Raw genomic sequence first — 16,794 nt, 5'->3', positions numbered from 1 at the left:
AACCTCCTGACAAAAGGGCATTCTGGTCTAACAGTAAAACGTAAAAGTGTGCTGTAACGACAAATCATTTTTTGTGGGATGCTGATCTTGCATTGTAATAAATTTATCAATGAGTCTTGCCATTTTTAAATTGACCCAATCTTACAACCCTAGTCTTAGAAACTTTACACCAGCAATACAAGAATATATTTCTTGTTGAGACGGCAGCAATGAAAAATGCTCAGCCTGGGGCTTTACAACTTCACTAACCAGTGGTTGAGATCTAAATGGCTCTCTCCATCTTTTAAATACAGTCCACAGTTTTAACCCTCTCTACTATATCTCAGTATGTGTCATGGACATATGTTACTCGTGTATATTTAAGCCTGCCTTAACATGTACTTAAATATGATATCCCTATAATATGCCTGCACCTCTGAAATACCAAATATCCCTCATATATCATGAGTCCCTACAGTATTAAACTGGCTGCTCAGAGATTTAGAAATCGATTTAGCTCCAGTAAATACAAATAATAATTCTGCCCAGTATAATTTCAAATGTGCTCCTTTGGTGAAGAATCAAATCCATTTCAATCGTTATTTGTAAAGAAAAGCAGTCTCGAAGTCAGCTGAATTACCTCACATAAAGCCTAATCAAACAGGAGATTAACCCAGGGAAGTGGAGGTGGACGATACTATAGGCGAGACAAGACACACACACATGCGCACGCACGCACAGTTGAGTCTAGATGTCCTCCGTTGCTAAGGGTTTCCAGTTTGCACCCCATCCACATTTAATTAAATTACATATTATGAATCTGTGCTCCCGACAAACCCAACCACAACACATGTATGTCGTATTATAGTATTAACAGACCACTTAACAATAATCCCCAGCAAACACAAGGCATGCATGCGCAGATACGCAGACACATCATGCTGAGGAATGTCGTATCTCTCGGATACCACCGCCTGTTGTTACATAGAGTTTACTACTCAACAGCATGAAGACAGCGAGCAGCAAAAAACCCCATCAAACTCTGCGGAATACCAATCTTTCATCAAGAAGCGTGCACAGTACCTAGCGTGCACCCAGTGCTCAGTTGACAGGCACGTCTGCTGGACTTCTTCAAATAAAACACGTTGCACCTAAACGGTAGGACGACACACCTTTAAGTGAGAATTTCCAACCTGCCTCACCCATCCCCGCGGAGCATCTTACCTGAGAACGACACATTTTAGCCCGTCGTCATCTTAGCAGCTGTTAATCCCGCTGAGGCAACCGGGTATGAGCCGCTATGTAGCTCAGCACAGGTGAAAGGCGGAGGTCCTCTTCAAATTTCCCAAACCGCTTAACCGAGCCTGTTATTATCCAGGTACCCGTGTAATCACCTCTGACGTAGGTGTGCCAGCATCTGCGTCTTTTTATTAGTAGTATTATTATTTTCTGTGCTGTTAAGCTTTGCAGGAGGACTACAGTGAAGAAGTGCGCGCTAGTGTATCCTGTCGATCAGCGACAGTCCCGGTGATTTACCCGTTCCTTGACAGCTTCCCCGTGTCACTAACAGTGGCCGAGACTCCTCCTCTCTCACCGTCTGGCGTGGTCCGGTATATAACGGAGTCTCTTTCTGCCTGCCTCTCTCTCTCTCTGCTCGTCGGAAGGTAGTTTTTCCTAGGAGAATGAGGCTAGGAAACTTCACCAAGTTGTACCACATAATGATGTAATGAGGTGAAGGTGAGTAAATTTCACCTGCAGACAACATTCCATGAGCATGCGTACTGTATGTAACATGTAAATCTGCGCCACCTGGCTAAATGCCATGTAAAAGTTGTGTATTCCCAAGGTTTCCTGTTTCTCAGTCAGCAGATGTTAGACAAAAAATATGAGAAATGACCACTTTATTCACCTCTTCCACTGGCATTTTGTGCGCACCCGAGGGTTTGTTAGCTGAATGGTCAACTGGTTGGTAGGCAGCTTACTGTCGTGATGGATGGTGTTAAGGTTTTGCTTAAAAGGACAGAGGCTTGCATTACCCTGTTTGTATTTTGACAGCTAACAGCTCTAATAATCAGCCACAGTTAGTTTTGATTTCTTCTTCACATTCTGTGAGGATGGGTGCGTACATGTCTTCAAACTATTTCAAAATCTCAAAATTAAGTAGTCAAATGCAAGGTGTTTGTTTGTTCTTTCACAGGCTGACCCTCTGCTCCCTAGACTCCTGATTCATGTGTTCACAGGTCTCTGTGACTTTGACTTTGACTCTTTCTGTGACCGGCCCGGCAGCTCTCTGCATTCTGAAACATCAGGGAGAGGAAAATTCCGCATGATGGATTTTGATATTGGGAGCTCTAAATGGGATGAAACTTGAAATGAGGTGCAACTGACACAGTGTTAGGTTATGCAATTGGGTGACCTGATCTCTGCACAGCCCAGAAAAGTGTATTTTTCTTCCCATGAATAGAATATTAGCTCATTTTGTGGGTCATCTGCTGCATGAGTAATTGGCTAAAGGGCTGAGGGTACAATGAACACATCCTAGACAGAGCAAGAGGAAGAAAAGCACAATTTGAAAACCTTTGAACTTTCAAGGAAAGATACACCAAAGGTTTTTATTTGGGGTTGTTTATGAGTTAGTCTCTGGCTTTAATGTTTACAGTTCATTATTCAGTAAAGTGTTTTCTAAATCAGATATATGGGATTACTGTTGGCTTTCTAAGAACTGAACAAGATGGGATCGAATCATTTTTTAAAATTTAGCCTGAAATTCTTTTCATGGATGATTTTCTTCACTTCCCATGACTGTCTGAGTAAATAAATGCACAATTAAATAAGTCAAAATGAATTAGAGCAGCTGCTGGAACAGACTGAGATCTATGTCAGTAAAACAAGAAAAACTTGCTTTAAATTTTTTGCTCCGTCCATTAAAATCGGCTTTCTTGGTATGTCCACTCACAGCTGTGAAAAGAATCTCTGAAGTCAGATTTGTTGCTCTCTATTCGGCTATGATAAATGCACTAATTCTTACATAGCACTTTTCTTCTGCTTTATTCACCCACTTCTATGTTTTTAAGTGATTTGTATCTACTATTCACACACATTCATCACAGAGCAACTTGGTGTTACTATCTTATTTTAAATGGAGACTGGAGTACCTGGGGATCGAACCACCAACCTTCCATTCAGTGACCTGCTCTACCTGCTGAGCACTCCATATGTGAATGTTTAAAAGTCATCATCTTTCCTCCTTCTATAATGCATTTTCTGACTGATATCACATATCATGTCCCATCAAAGTGAACCAGTTTGACATACAAACAGGACAAAACACTACTTTAATGCTTTTAAAGTGCAAAAATCTGCATAATTCAACATGAAAACAACAGGAAAAATGTCACGTTTTATTGTAGAGATTTTCAAATTACAGCCAGCAATTAACTACAATGCAGCCTCTGCATTACACACACACAATGGGTCTGAAATTAATGAATCAATGATGTGTTTAAAGTGCACACTTTCAGCTTTAATTCAAGGCTTCAACAAATATATTGCATTAACCTTTCAAAAATTACAGCTGCTCATTACACAGTGCCTCCGTGTTTACGAACATAAATAGCCCTTGACCATTGGCAGCCAGTGACCACAACAGATTTGCATTTGTCATTAAATGCTGATTTTCCTCCTTTGAGGTGCTTTGCCAGGCCTTTGATGCACTTGCTTTACTTTCTGATTGTTTTGTTTGTCATTTCGTTTTCAGCAAGTGAAAAATTATGTTCAGTTGAACTGAGGCCAGGTGACTGATCTGAGCTGTTTAGTAGATTCAGTTTTTTTTGCTTTATGAAGGTCTTGGGTTACTGTCAAGGTATGCTTGGGATGCTATCCATGTGTACTGTGATACACCAGTCCAGTCAGCACATGGCTGGATCAGGAATAAAGCACCGGTCTATATTCTTAATAACTAATCATAACCAAGCCTTCTGTTTATTTTTGCAATAATAAACCCCACCTGGATTCTTTTGATAGTCATACATCCCTGTGGTGGCCCCACCAGCCACCCTTCAGTGTTAGTATTTAGTTTGGTTCATTAAGTTTCACAAATATATATATATATATATATATATATATATATATATATATATATATATATATATATATATAGACTTAACATTTCTGAAGTTATGTTACAGGCTGAAGTTTTATTAGGGTGAATTCACCTCTTGATCAACACCAGAGGAAAACAATTTGGAGCCCCTCCTGGACCACAGTGCATCTGTCATTATAAAATAATCAGTAGTCTTGGGCTACTATACAATGATCTGTTCATTAATGAATTAAATGAAAAACTGAATAATATATGTCAACCGTTTGGGAGGTTATAAATCATTTGAGTCACTTTTGCAGCACACCAACTCATCCTGTGAAGGAATCAAAGGTCTTCAGTGCTCTCCCCAAAAAATATTCACAACACCGTGGAGGGAGGACCTGTTCCAGTTCCTCTTCAGTGGTATAAATTTCTGACAAGTGGGGCTAAACTTTGTGGTCTTTGTCTTTTTCCTCCTACCTGGCAACTCCATATTCAACACGTTTTGTCCAGTATTTTGCCTCGCTAACCGCTCAGTCCAAGCTGTCCCCCAGACTCCTGAGTACTCCCAGGGACAATCTTAACATCCTCAGCTCTGCCACATCTAGTTCAGCCTCCTGTCTTTTTATCTGTTTAACATGGAAACAGTTTCACATTCTTAGAAAAGCGTTCACTACTATAGAGTTATAAAATCTGAAAAGACATTTCGGCATCACATTGTTACTGAGGTTTAGGACTTATGGTAAATGGCCTGTATTTGTATAGCGCTTTACTCGTCCCTAAGGACCCCAAAGCGCTTTACATATCCAGTCATCCACCCATTCACACACACATTCACATACTGGTGATGGCAAGCTACATTGTAGCCACAGCCACCCTGGGGCGCACTGACAGAGGCGAGACTGCCGGACACTGGCGCCACCAGGCCCTCTGACCACCACCAGTAGGCAACGGGTGAAGTGTCTTGCCCAAGGACACAACGACCGAGACTGTCCAAGCCGGGGCTCGAACCGGCAACCTTCCGATTACAAGGCGAACTCCCAACTCTTGAGCCACGATCGCCCCGTATCTACTTTATCAGACATGTTAATCCCTCTAACAAGCACTTACTGTAATGACAAATTATTATACATCTATCTATCTATCTATCTATCTATCTATCTATCTATCTATCTATCTATCTATCTATAACAAACATTTACAAGATTGATTCAAATGCTAAAAAAAAAAGAAGACAGCAATTGTCAATTTTCCTGATCATAACACTTTTTGTTTTCAATTTAAAAACAGAAAGCAACATCAAGAGAGACAGAGGGATAAAGTAAACAAAGCAAGAGGAAAAAAGAGAACAAGAATGCCAAGAGTGGTAAGCCCGATGCATTGTGTCATCTTAGCTGACTCCTGGGTCTCACTCAAACATCCTTCCAGCTTCCTGTTTGGTCAGCTGGGGAACTGGGCTGGAGTCTAACAAGCTACATCCATACTTTATTACTGAATGGCTATTTGCCAAATCAGTTGTATGTCGCTGTCTCTAAATAATATCTGGTAACTGACTGCCCCCATACCTCCTGGAGTCTGACAAACAACTTCTTCACAAAATAGTGCATGTGGTGATCAGCTATGGATTGAGGCAGAACTCAGCAGTAACAACCTCCAAAGAGCTTGGCTTGGTATGAAAACAATGGCAGGGCTACAAACGAAAGGTAAAAGTAATATTACCTTAGAAGGGTTTACCTCTGACAAACATCTGGCAGACAGTCTTAACAGTTTTTACCTGCGTTTTGAAGATCTTGACTATTCTAGGCAGACCAGCAAACTGAGGGAGAAGACCATCACTCCCCCATCATTTTGTATTGATGAGAGGGGGCTAATCTCTTTAGACACACTAAGAGTAAGAGTCCTGGACCTGACAACATCTGTGGACAGGTACTGAGAACTTGTGCTGATCAGCTGAGTGGGATTTTCACCATATTTTCTCACTTTCTTTAGAGCTACAGACGGTACCTAAGATTTGGAAACATGCGATCATTGTTCCAGTTGCTAATGATTTTAGGCCTGTGGCTCTGACTTCTTTAGTGATGAAGTCATTTGAGAAGATAATTAAGAAGGAGATTTTAATGCAGGTTGAACACCATCTTGACCCCGTCCAGTTTGCCTATAGAGCAGGGAGAGCTGTGGAGGATGCTGCTGTCACACTCCTGCATCTCTTGTATAAGCATCTTGAGGCCCCCCACACCCACGCAAGATTATTATTTGCTGACTTTTCATCGGCATTCAATACAATTCAACCCTCTTACTTGCTGACAGGCTTTACAATCATTTCACGCTTGACACTGGTCTGGTCGGCTGGGTGACAGACTTTCTGACTAATGGGTCACAATGTGTGAGGGTGAATCATGTGTTTTCTGATGTGCTCTCCTCCTCTACTGCATCACCCCAGCGTGCTGCCTCTCTCCCCTTCTGTTCTTTCTGTACACAAATGAGTGTTGCAGCAATTTCACGAACAGACACATCCTGAAGTTTGGTGATGACACAGTGATCGTCAGTCTTCTTGTGGGGGCGAGTCAGGCCATGGACAGGTTGTAGATGATTTTGTGGATTGGTGTGATGAGTCCTTCCTGTCACTAAATGTGTCAAAAACTAAAGACATGATTATTGATTTTAGGAAGTCCTCTTATAGCTCATCACCCACTATCATTAACCTTAACCCAATTTCCCTCAGGATGAATAAAGTATTATCAATCAATCATTAAAACTGCTGATATTGGGATCGTTGAGAGTTATAAATATCTAGGTGTGCTTGACCATAAAGAATCTCATGCTGGCCACTACTAAAAAAGTTCAACAAAGACTGTTCTTTTTAAGGAAAATGAGATCTTTTAATGTCTCATCCGAGATGTTGTCTTTGTTTTATAGACGTTTTATCGAATCTGTGATGTCTTTTTGTATCGCTGCCTGGTTTGGTAACCTGACGGTGAAGAATAAGAATCGATTCGGTCTTCTGGTAAAAACTGCTAACAAAATTTCAGGGCGCTGGCAAGATGGACTTTTGGCTATTTACAATAAAAATGTGCTTATAAAGGTTCATTCTATTGTTAATTGTTTGAACCATCCACTTCACAGTGAGTTTGAGCTGTTGCCTTTAGTTGCCGTCGTTTTAGAGTACCTGTGAGGAAGACCAAAAGACTCCAGGTATCTTTTATCCCTACTGCATCCTGTCTCCTAAATAGCATATAACCGTCTGGGGATTTTCTATTACTATTATTGTCGTTTTATATTATTGTTTTGTTTACTTTTTTGTTTACCTTTATCCGGCTGCTAAACTAATTTCCCTTTTGGGAAAATAAAGAATTTGACATGAACAGCAGATTGAAGATTGGTGTAGTGACCTGTCCTGTATTTGCATACAACAAAGGTGTCTCACCACCTATCCCAAGACCCTCTTCTGGAGCTCTCTCTCCCGTTGTTTGATGCATGCTCAATCATCCAGGTAAGTAAATCCCAAAAGGTTGACTATGTTCATCTGGATGTAACATTTTGACCTCCCAGCCCATTGTTCATTCACTGGTGCTGGTTTCAGTCATCTTGCAAATGTACTGTTTATAAGATTTGGGAAACCTGCAGTTAGCTGAGACTGAAGAAGTCTCCTGGATGAGTGACGAAACGTTTCTCCCACTGAAAACGCTACGTCCAGATGAACAGAATCAAGCAGCTTGAGTTATGTATCTATTCCTCTATTAAACTAGCCTTTTCCATCATAAAGTTTGTTGCCAAGAGTATTGTCACTGATTGTTTTATTGGCAAATGTGCATGACTCTCATTCATAATTCATGTCCACATGAAAACACATTTTCTGCCCTAAATCAGAAACATTTGGTTCTAGTAGAATTCAACCTTATGTGCTGTGGTCAAGCACATTTAAAATAAAGTATTAAAAATTAACATATTAACTCAAATACAGTTGGAATGTTAATTTTTCCTCTGTTTTCAAAGTGGCATTGGTACCCGTGTATAAAAAAAACAAAAGCTTAACAATTTAAAAGGTGTAAAAATAGGATACGAATACCACAGAAACAATAACTGAAGCAAAAGAATTAATGCGCAAAAATACAATGCCTCCCATCTTTTACTCTTAAACAAGGACAGTTTATAATAAGCAGCTGATATGCTACTACTGTTCTCTAATGTTAAGGCACTTTGAGTGCTATAAATTTCCTCTGTTCAGTAAAGATAGAAAGTTTCTGTGTATTTACAACAACATTGGTACTACTGTGGCTTGTACAACATTACTCCTATAAGATGGAGTTGTGGTCAAGCTTCTTTAGAAAAAGCACACGTCTTTATTGAATGTTACTTTGACATGTACAGCTCACCTAACCACTGTTGTAGGCCAGGCACAGGCCCTCAAGCAAGGGAATTCCCCAATAGCAGCAGCCTTTACACTATAATGTGGCACATAAGCAACAATTGTGCTGCAGTAGCTCAAGGACCATAACAAAGAGCCCAGAATTCACCCAGGCACTAAATATCCAAAATCCTAATCCTGTCAAGAAAATATAGAAACAAGTATAATTGTATGTAGTTGCAATATTGCAGCTAATAGCTAAGAGTTGAGTTAAAACATTTCTTTGTGTGTGTAGTTGTGCTTTACTTGCCCCCCTGACTGTGTTCAAATGATCCCCCAGAACAAATAGGAGGATCATGATTCCATTCTGAGTGTGGCTGCTTTACTAAATTCACTCTTGCCAAACCTGAAAGTACAAAACAAAAATACTACAACACAGTGCATCATCCCCAGCATGTGAATGAGCCTGCCTTAATGACAGAAAGCTTTGAGTAGGCGTGTTCTCAGCCACGAAACATATGTCTTTATTTACAGTGATCACGAGCATCATTAGCCATAGCCATTAGTCAGCAACCAAGATCCCTGCAGGGAAGGGCAGGGATCTTGGTTGTGGTTGAGGTTTGTGATTGGTTTGACGATGACTTCCTGTTGTGTGAAATTGCATGTGTGTGTTTGTGTCTCTGTGTTGGCAGGGGAAACGGATAGGAACACAGCCGGACCAGCTGGCTGCAAATCTCTGCAATCTGCTGCTTAGTTAAGCTGGCACACACACACACACACACACACACACACACACACACACACACACACACACACACACACACACACACACACACACACACAGACAAATGCATGCATTGGATAAATACTTAATTATATTCACTTATGTACTAAACAACAGTTAAAAATAACATTTAATAAAAAGGCCAGTCCATAAATGACCACAGATGAGTGACTAACAGCAGAAATGAAGTGATTTGTGTAATTTGGCATTGACAGCCACTGTACACACTAGCTCTTGATCCACTAGTGAAACCAGTCTCTGCAGAAAAGCAAAGTCATTTGCTGGTTATTAAAATAATTTATTACAACTCTCAATATTCTCTTAATTAAAATTCACTTATCGCAGTTGGGGACTTGAGAGCTGGACTATTAAGGAGAGCTCCACTGAATGCATGTAAAGGAATATGTGCATATGTAAATATCCAAGCATTTGTGTGTGTGTGTATGAGTGAGTGTGTATACAGCCGCCCATGTGCCCAAACATGGCTTTTAATCACCAGTTTTCTTGATTAAGCAATACTGTGGGGTAATTCGTTTAAAAAAATATTATATCCGCCATGAGGCAGCCGAAGCGTCTGGACTTCTTTAAGTTGCTTGAAGACGTTTCACCTCTCATCTGAGAAGCTTCTTCAGTTCTAAGGTCAAATGGTGGAGAGTCCCAGATATAAACCTAGTGGGAGTTTCCCCCCACAGAGGGACAAAAGGACCCCCTGATGATCCTCTACCTAATCACATGAGCCAAAGCGTGAAAGCGGGCGTGGGTCCCAATCAGCCAGGGTTTCGGGTGAGCTCATTATGAAACCTAGTCCCGCCCTATCATGTGATTTCCTGAGGTCAGATGGCCCAGGATGTGAGTGGGCGTTAAGGCGTCTGGGGAGGGATCTCAAAACTGGATTATAGATGGCAGAGAGTTGGTGTCGTAAACCCCGCCTCTGTTCAAAGATGGTCGCTCACAGTGGACATAGATGGCTTCTTTCACTCCTCTTTCAAACCATCTGTCCTCTCTGTCCAAACTGTGAACGCTGGCATCCTCGAAAGAGTGACCTTTGACCTTTAGATGCAGCTGGACTGCTGAGTCTTGTCCTGTGGAGGTGGCTCTTCTGTGTTGTGCCATGCGCTTGTGAAGTGGCTGTTTGGTCTCTCCGATGTAGAGGTCTGAGCATTCCTCGCTGCACTGTACAGCATACACCACGTTGTTAAGTTCGTGTTTAGGAGTTTTGTATGCTGTACATCTATAATCCAGTTTTGAGATCCCTCCCCAGACGCCTTAACGGCCACTCACATCCTGGGCCATCTGACCTCAGGAAATCGCATGATAAGGTGGGGCCAGGTTTCACAATGAGCTCACCCGAAACCCTGGCTGATTGGGACCCACACCCGCTTTCACGCTTTGGCTCATGTGATTAGGTAGAGGATCATCAGGGGGTCCTTTTGTCCCTCTGTGGGGGGAAACTCCCACTAGGTTTATATCTGGGACTCTCCACCATTTGACCTTAGAACTGAAGAAGCTTCTCGGATGAGAAGCTTCTTCAGTTCACGATGACCTGGATGACTGAGAACCTTCACAGACATATTTCACTCTGAATTTGTGCTTTAAAGCAACAATGTTTCATACACCCTTCAAGTTCCCAAACAAAACATTGTGACTGGTCTCTGAGCAAATAACAATCACCGTTTCAAATAATGTTGTGCCATAGAATTTTATTCCACATAAAGGTCATAAAAAGCTTAAACAGGTTTGTTAGATATAATGATTCAACACAGAGCAGAAACAGCTAGAATCCACAGGGCTTGCCTGGGACGTGTGCATCACTGTAGTTGTGTCAGGTCCACCTGTCTTCAAACTGGCTTGGAGCCTTTGGTGAAGCAAATGGGTTTTCGAGGATTTGAGTGCCTACAGTAATCTATCTCAGCTACAGTTGCTGTGGTATCTGCATTGTTATGCTGCCAGTGGCAAATAAATGTATGCATCTTTCCCACAGAGTGATCCCATGAAGGGTGGAGTCATTAGCTTAATGAGCAGCGCTCACTTCTGTAGCTGGGAAGTTGTAATTAACTGTTGTAATTATAATAAGAGGAAGAGCACGTGCGAGAGAGATGTTCCCTAAAATGCAAGAGAAAAGATTTAAGAAATTAAAATCTTTTGCTGTTGTTTTAAGTGCACTGAATTTTATAGCTTTTTCGTCCAGCTGCTTAGGCTGCTGCCCCCACGACCCAGCCCAGAATAAGCAGCAGAAAATGGATGGATGGAAGTTTGTCAGACCAGCTGTGATATAATCTGATCGGGTGGGTTTGTTCATGACTTTTACAATCCTTGTCACGGCCCTGGATCTTTAACCCAGTGTTCTGTGTTTTTCGTCTTTCAAGGTCTGTTTATTATCAAAGATCTTCAGTTTGATTCTCAGTTTGCTTATTGTTTAGATTATAGTCTCATTTCTCATTAGCCTCGGTGTGTTTGTGTGTTTTTAAAACCTTGGTTTATTGAGTCCTTTGTCATGTTGTACCTGTCTGTTTCATTGCATTGTTTCCTATAATCTTGGATTTTATTTCTTGTACTTCTGTACTCCTTGTGGCTTGGTATTTGGATTTATGTTCAGAACTCTTTCATCTGCCATTTTAAAGTTTGAACAACTGGGTCCTGAGCCTCCAGAGAACATCCAGAACCGCTTGAGTCTTAGCTCAAGTTTAACTTCCTGGGCAAGTGAAAACTGAGCTGCTTGTAGTTCCTGACCTGTAGACTTCGAGTCCAGGCTGTCCTATTACTCTTCAACTTGCCTTGAGGCAACTGTTTTTGTGATTTGGCACTATATAAATAAAATTACATTGAAATTGAATTAAACTCAGTCCCCTGAAGGACTCCTCTGCCAGTGTCGAGGCCAGCCCACCAAGGGGCTGCACTGCTGGCCCCTTCCTCAGGGGTCTTGACTCCTAGACCAATGCTAGCTGTCAGCCTAGCCCCCTGAAATGTCCCATCTCCTTTGACACGGGTCTCCTCCCACACCCCCTGCAGGCCCCCTTCTTCGGCGATGCCGACTACCTCCTTGGCAGGACTGCTCCCCCTCTGCTGCTGGTCTTCTGGGTGGCCCCCAGAAGAGGCCCATTTCCTCTGTGGTACTCCACGCTGGCCCCCTTAACCATCTCCTCTATTGGTCTTCAGGCTGGCCACCAGATCTATCCCTTAGCCGAGGTTCTTCTTTGAGTCGACCCCCTGACCTATCCTTTACAGGCCTCAGGATTGGGCCACTTCCAGAGATGTTGTCCCAGGTGTTTGGAAATATTAGCCTCCCTGTGAATCTGCATTTGGGTCCTCATTCACCCCCAACACGATGAGTAAAAGAAACCCTACAGGTAAGTCAGTTGTGGCTTTTCTTTACTTATTAAAAGCCTTTTCCCTCCAAAAGCACCAGCTGTGATTCCTCTAGAGAACAAGCAATTAACCTGTCTAATTTTCATGTGACAGCCTCAAATCAAGTGAACTGCGCTGTGTTAATTTTCACCATACTGCATTTCTGGGGGACCATGTGGAAAACATTAACTCACTCCTCTGTTTCAGGGTGATAAATGGAATTATCAGTTAAGGAATAGGCCACTAGAAATCTTCCTCTGTGATTTAATTAGTTTAATAAGCATGTAGCTTTATAGAGTATCTACTAAATTATAGTGGAAATTAAGTTTCTTTTTGCATAGTGATTGCTAATAGATTCTGAATTTTAAAATTAAGAATGCATCAAATGTTGGCAGGTTGCCTTAGAGTAGTATTATTTTAACCAAATCTGAAGAGGTGCTGCACACAGCAGTCACACATACTGTTCTTTACAGGGTGGGCCATTTATATGGATACTCCGTAATAACATGGGAATGGTTGGTGATATTAAAGTCCTGTTTGTGGCACATTAGTATATGTGAGGGGCAAAATCCTCAAGATGGGTGGTGACCATGGTGCTCATTTAGAAGTCGGCCATCTTGGATACAACTTTTGTTTAGGCCATGTGACACATCAAACTTATTGGTAATGTCACAAGGGAAACAATGGTGTGCTTGGTTTCAACGTAACTTTATTTCCAGTGAACTCTCCTGTTCCAGCTCATTTGTGGGAGACATTTGGTTTAATTTGTCACAGAAGGGTTAATGTACACTTTCACCCTGAACTCACCCTGTAAGCTGGTAAGTTAACTGAAAGTGGTTGAGAACATGTTTCGCCTGTAAGCTAAGTCAGGTAAGAATCAGTCTCTCCAGCACCTTCAGACATCAACTGGTCTGAAGGGGTGGCTTTCTTTGATGTCACTAACCATGACAGTCTTCCACAGCACTGGTACCTAACTGTGATGCAGTTACAACCACACACAGTGGTAATATCAGTGTTACAATAGACTCATACATAACACTAAACACTACACATAGTTTTCTTTCTTTAAATGTAGGATTTAATTTACAATAAAGAGTTGGTTTTGGTTTAGAATTAATTTACTTACACGATCACATAATACTGTATTCTAAAATAAGTGCATACATTTTAGTTTACGCTGTTATGCGCATGATTGAATCTTTTTTTGTTTCCTTGGTTGATGAGCTAAGAGATGAAAAAGGGGCAAAGCAAGCCTATATGGAGACCTGCAAATTGGGTCATGTCATGAATCGGGATCGTGGGGGTTTGATTTAGGTTGTTGTGTGTTCTACCACTTTATGTCTCTTTGTGGGATGATCAGCTACTATTTCCCCTCATTTAGGAAGGTCTTTGAGTTAGTAGTATTGTTTGTTGCCAACTTTTGAGTAGAGTTCTGTTATACTTTGACCTCTTTTATGGGCCCAAGATTTAGATTTTTGTATAATTTAACCAAGTTTGTTTTTTTTGGCTAAATATAAAAGTCCCCCCCCTTGATCCGAAGGGCCAGCTCTGTTCTAGGATGCCCTCTGGACCCAGTGGAGGTGGTGAGTGACAGGAGAATGGCGGCTAAGCTGTCATCCCTGTTGGACAACATCTCCCACCCCATGCAGCAGACTGTGACAGCACTGAGCAGCTCCTTCAGTGGGAGACTGCGGCACCCACGGTGTGGGACGGAGAGATTTCGCAGGTCTTTCCTCCCCACGGCTGTCAGACTCCATAATAAAGACTTTAACTGATCAAACACACACATCCACACATGTGCAATAACACTAAGTGCAATACTTTTCTGGCATCGTTGTATTTTTACTCAGAATACAAATGCTATATACAACTATTTTTATCTTATTGTATATTTTATTCTACTGTATATAGTATTTTATTTTATTCTATTCTGTACAGTTGTGTACTGTATTTATTCTTATTGTATTCTAATTTTTGCTTCATAACTTTTGCACTGTCCACTTCCTGCCGTGACAAAACAAATTTCCCACGTTTGGGACTAATAAAGGTTATCTTATCTTATCTTATCTTATCTTATCTTTTGGACTTTAACCTGCGCCTGACTTCCTTCACATTAACCTTGCATCAGGATGCCAGACAGCTAGGCAGCGAAGGACTGATGGAATCAGGGTCTGCAGCTTTGCCTGGGCGTAGTTCCATCAGCTGCCTCCTCACCTGGCCGTCACAGTCACGTGTCAAGAAAGGTGAATCTGAAAGGAGGATGTGGGTGGGGTGCTTACCCGAGCCCAACACGTATGAAGGGACATGTACTGTTGGTTTGTTTGATGGCTGAGGTGTTGAGATTGTGTTGTGTGAGGAGGTTCAAAAAGGGCCCAGTGCTGAACCTGCTGAAAAACAAATTCAGCTCAGTGGCTTTATCCAGCCCATTTGCTAGTGCTGATGTCTTTGAGTTTGGCGATCAATCAGCGTAATCCTCATCTATGTTTGATGTTCAGCTGGAGATTGGTCTCAGCCACTTCGTATCTTTACACTAAGCCAAGCCTTCAGTTCACACTGTATACTTCTCAACTCATCCATTTTCCCAGGCCTGAAGATTTTTCATTGAGGAGGGCGACCAGTGACCTTGTGATCCAGAGTGATGTCATCCCATGAGGACACAGAGCATGTCTCAGTGTGGTGTGAATGTAGTCCTGCAGGGCCTCACTGGCTTCCTCACTTCACCTCCTCCAAGACTTGGTGGCAACACTGACACTATGGCTCAGCAACTGTCACTGTACTTAAAGAAAATAAACTTCCTCAAATAGCATATTTTATACATTGTTGTTGTTCCCCGTTTCTCCTTTCAGTGTTATGTTGAAAAAGTCAAATTAAGTTGAAAAACCCTCCCTCTCTGATTCAAAGACATGGAAGAGCAAGAGGTTTTGGACACTAATTATAAACCAAGGCTAAAACAGGAGCAAGCTACTGCTCCACTGAGCTTAGGGTTATACCCAGATGCTGGGGAAAAATTAGCATAGTCACACACACACACACACACACACACACACACACACACACACACACACACACACACACACACACACACACACACACACACACACACACACACACAAAGTGATTAGACCTGCCCTGGATGTGAACAGCAATTACCTACAATCAGAGCTCTGTCCCTCTTCTCCCTATCTCATTCGTTGCTCTTTCATCTGTGTGTTAGTCTTTCACTTTTTTCTTCTATTATTTTTAAAGGGATCCCCGGGTGTTACCAAGGTAGATTAATGCGCTAGATAGTTTATGTCTAGCTTAGTGTCAGAGTTTTCTGTGCTACAACAGTGGCTCTCTTTTTATTTAGCAGTTATACTGGAATTTTATTGAAGCAGAACAGAACTTAAGGGTGCATAGGCAGGAAGGTGGAGGAGAGTCCTGAAGCAAGACATATCACTGATATCGCTCACCAATTCTTAGCACAAGTATCACAAATTTCTTTTTTTGCCTAACAATGTTGTGGCATGCTGCTTGGGATGGCTATAGCTCAGTAAGTAGAGTTAAGTTTGTTGGTTCGATACTTGGCTGCACCAGTCTGCATCCCATAGTGTCCTTGGAAACATACTGAACCCTGAGTTGTGGGCTTAAATAAAAGTGCTTGTATTAATGGGTGAATGAGGCAAGCTGAGTGCTCAAGTCAAAAATCGTTAAAACAAAATAAGTCCATTTAACATTTAGAATAATAATAATAATACATTTTATTTATAGGCACATTTAAAGACCCTCAAGGTCACCTTATATTAGTACAGCAAAAATAAGAACATATACACAATTAAATAAAGTAAACAAATAAAATAACAACTATAAAACTAATAGACTAATGAAGAGAATAAATTCCGAACAGATGGGTTTTGAGACGTGATTTAAAAGAAAGAGACTTTATAGTCCAACGATCTGGTGGAAGTGCATGCAAAGGTCCCATGGCAGTCAGATGAGCAGATGGAACGGGTAAAAGCGAAGGTGAAGAGGAGCAGAGTGGACTGGAGGGTGAGTGCGTACGGAGAAGATCAGATAAGATGGATCAGATGGAGGAGCAAGGTTACGAAGGGCTTTAAAAGTGACAATGAGGAACTTGAAATTGATACATAAACTGGAAGCCAGTGGAGCAGTTTAAGAAAAGGTGTTATACATTCAGACATCTGGGTCAGGATATAATAACAGAAGCTGAATTCCAAACTAATGGAAGTTTATGGAGAGATTTATGGTAAAGGTACCTGG

General features: G+C 41.5%; 1 protein-coding gene and 1 long non-coding RNA gene across 7 annotated transcripts in view; one reads left to right on the top strand and one right to left on the bottom strand.

Moving 5' to 3' along the window:
• The window catches only part of dmd (dystrophin), a 300,586-nt gene that overhangs the window by 269,184 nt on the left and 14,608 nt on the right, over positions 1-16,794 (bottom strand). The window lies entirely within an intron of this gene.
• Positions 1,368-15,540, top strand: LOC143414963 (uncharacterized). The gene is made up of 6 exons (XR_013095576.1): positions 1,368-1,716; positions 5,351-5,426; positions 7,476-7,550; positions 9,098-9,158; positions 11,378-12,536; positions 14,075-15,540. It is a non-coding gene; the product is annotated as an uncharacterized LOC143414963 (long non-coding RNA).

This window comes from Maylandia zebra, linkage group LG23 (assembly GCF_041146795.1).
Source record: "Maylandia zebra isolate NMK-2024a linkage group LG23, Mzebra_GT3a, whole genome shotgun sequence".
Lineage (NCBI taxonomy): Eukaryota > Metazoa > Chordata > Actinopteri > Cichliformes > Cichlidae > Maylandia > Maylandia zebra.
Note: the sequence above shows the minus strand (reverse complement) of the source record. Positions and strands in the feature narration are given on the sequence as shown.